Below are 3,460 nucleotides of genomic sequence, written 5' to 3'. Positions count from 1 at the left end.
GAGAGGAGAGAAGAGAGAGAGAGAGAGAGAGAGATGCGAGAGAGAGAAATAGAAGAGAGAGAGAGAATGGGGAAGTGTGTGTGTGCGCGGCGCAGCTGTGTTGTGTGAGAGAGAGAAAGAGAGAGAGAGAGAGAGAAGAGAGAGAGAGACGAGAAGAGACGAGACGAGAGAGAGAGCGAGGTAGACAGAGAGAGATAGAGCGAGGTAGACAGAGATCGAGAGTGTATTACCGCTAGACATGCAGCACACGTGTGTTTACACATGGAGCGCATGTCACCACATGACTGAGAAGCTGTTCAAGCAATCCGCGGCTAGACTGTTGTAATAGAGGATCATCTTCTCTCTCCTCTATATACACGGCACCCCGCGCGCTTCCTTCTCGTCGCATAAAGAAACGCATTCAGCACCTCAGCACTGCTCGTCGCCGTAAGAGAGAGAGAGAGCCGCCCGCAGCGCCTCCCGCGGCGCATCCGTGTTTTTTCAGGCGGGTATTGAAACCTGCGGATTACCACTAGCGCCTCGAATAAAGACGAAGATTACCGCCCGTACTCACACACCACACACACATATAGTGCACGCATACTGGTCCCGCAGTATTCGGCTATAATACGCTAGCTTCTGTTCGCTAACGAACCAGGAACTCGTGTTATTCAGCCACCGCTGAGAGCCAACACGCAGGCCTTGTTCGCTTTGGTAATCGATTGCCCCCGTCAAACGGTAGCGATGCGTCGAGAGGACGTCGGCTTGTGTTTACATAACGGGTGCGCGCGCGTCAAATTAGGGACACATCGCGACAATAATAACTGTTTTCACTCGTCGCACTGAGACTGCTAATATGTGTCTATATAGTCTCCCTCGCGCCCATGAATAGAATCGCAGAACGGCGGAAGCGACCCAGCTACCGACGTTATTGGGAGAATTCGATGTGATCGATGGACTAGAGCCGGAGCGAGCGAAAGGAGAGAGGGATAGCGATAGAGGGAAGAGAGAGGTAGCGTAGGAAAGGAGAGAGACAAGGGGGACTGATAGAGGGGCTGAGAGAAAGAGAGAGAGAGGGGGAGAGACAGATATATATATATATATATAGATAGATAGATAGATAGATAGATAGATAGATAGATAGATAGATAGATAGATAGAGAGATAGGTAGATAGCGAGAGATATCCACGCGTACCTGTCACGTACGTCTATAACCCGGCGGTATGATATTCAATCGGTACTATATAGCATATATCATTCAGTGTATACCATAGAGAGACGACGCACATGTGTCGGCATTGCCGGACGACGGGTTAGGAGACGACTAACCAATCTCCCAGTGCGCATGCGCGCGGGCGGCGTCTGCGAGCAGACGAGAACACAATGGATTTCGCTTTGAGGAAGCGATCATAATCATGTGCTAATCTAGTTCTCTCGTTCACATATTATCTGCCGCATCTCTGTCTTCATTCATCGAAGAATTTAAACGAATGTTTTGATGTCCTGCGAGTGCTCTCTGTATACGAGCGAGTGCTTGTGTGGGTGTCCGCGGGGGTGTAACACTGAGCTTGTAAGTAATTACGTATATATCGTATTCTAACTAATATATAAACGTTTCCGACATAGTAGGAAGCAGCATTGCGGAGCTCCTGCATTGCGGAGTAATTAGCGTTTGCTAATATCTGCAATTACGTATTTGGAAGCGATGTTAATAGATCATTAACGGACTAAGTTAAATAGGTGCGAGATACCATTAGTGGAATCGCTTTCTATGAGCAGTTATGTGGGAAATACTATAAGGAGTCAGGACCGGCAAATACAAATAATGTATATATTATGATATCAGGAGTCTATCAATATTGATAGACTTCTGATGATATGTATAACACACCCAGTGACACCTAAGATGTCATTGGTAAACGACAGCTAGCATATATATATATATATATATATATATATATTATTATTATTTTTTTTATATATATATATGGCAACTGAACAGGTACGAAATGGTACCATGCTGGTGAAAAATGATCAATTCTTCCTGTCGACAACTGACGCGTTTAAACGTTCACCGACGTGGCTGTCGTGTCGGTGTACGTGAAACCTATGATATAGGTCGATGTGTATATATGCTGCTCAACCTTAGCTATCACTTGACCTACTGCTACGAACTAGATATCGTTTGTAACAGGGATCGTTCAGCTTCAACACTAGCGCTAACGTGCACGTGTCGTGTAGTGCTCACACCGATTTGTCGATCGCCGCGAGCATATAATATATGTACATATATTATGCACTTATGCATGTATGCATAGGCTGATGTCGATAATAGCGGTGTGATCTCTCTCTCTCTTTCTCAGTCTTACTCTTTTCTCTCTTTCTCTCTCTCTCTCTCTCTCTCTCTCTCTCTCTCTCTCTCTCTCTGTCTCTGTCTCTGTCTCTCACTAGTTACGGGTGTTATTTGTCACCGGTATCTCTATAGGCATACGCCAATGATTCATACGCGCGCGCACGCACGCACGCACGCACACACACACACATACACAAACACACAGCCGTGTACACCGTTTGTACACATACACAACCAATTCGTGTATATTGGGCGTGCCCGTGTCCTGTTTTTTATAGCCGTCGCAGTTAATATTGCGGCAAGGTCATTTGCATTTCTGTTTGCTCCCGCCTCCCCGCGACTCGTTCGAGTGTTTGCCAACCACTCTCCCAAGTCAGCAAGAAACGAGGTGCGACACCGCGTAAGGTGTGGACGCGTTCCTGTGTGTGAGGAGTCCGGTTCGCTATATAATGACGTACTTCCAATAATAATGATGCGCTTCTAATATAACCCTGTCAAGACGTTCTCTGTCATCGCTGGGATGACTAGAGGATGAAATTGCACGGTATCACGGTCAAAAGGTCCGCGGCTACTATATATAGATATTACCACATCAGCCCACGGTCGATCACACGGCCTCCTTTCAGAATTACCACCGGGGCGGACATTAGCGGGGAAAAGTTTCCAATATGGCGGCGATGACCTTCAGCTGTCTGTACGATGAGTGTCTTGCCAGCGCGAATCACTCGTCTTCCTTCCTATACTAGCATCGATTGTACGTTTCCAGTTACAGTAACACGTGCACACACAGGGACACGCACGCACGCACGCACGCACGCACGCACGCACATATTATATTATACATCATAGCTAGCTATCACTTCTGCGTCTGCGTGCTTCTGTGCATGTGAGTGCTTCTGTGCGTGTGCGTGTGTGTGCTTCTGTGCGTGTGCGTGTGAGTGTTTCTGTGCGTGTGCATGTGAGTGCCTCTGCGCATGTGCATGTGAGTGCTTCTGTGCGTGTGCGTATGAGTGCTTCTGTGCGTGTGCGTGTGGGTGCTTCTGTGCGTGTGAGTGCTTCTGTGCGTGTGAGTGCTTCTGTGCGTGTGCGTGTGAGTGCTTCTGTGCGTGTGAGTGTTTCTGTGCGTT

General features: G+C 47.5%; 1 pseudogene; it reads right to left on the bottom strand.

Moving 5' to 3' along the window:
- Window positions 1-2,401, bottom strand: part of LOC106813296 — a 5,592-nt pseudogene extending 3,191 nt beyond the window's left edge.
- Window positions 2,402-3,460: the final 1,059 nt, after the last annotated feature.

Source organism: Priapulus caudatus, unplaced genomic scaffold (genome assembly GCF_000485595.1).
Source record: "Priapulus caudatus unplaced genomic scaffold, Priapulus_caudatus-5.0.1 Scaffold753, whole genome shotgun sequence".
Lineage (NCBI taxonomy): Eukaryota > Metazoa > Priapulida > Priapulimorpha > Priapulimorphida > Priapulidae > Priapulus > Priapulus caudatus.
This window is presented reverse-complemented; position numbering and strand designations above follow the sequence as displayed.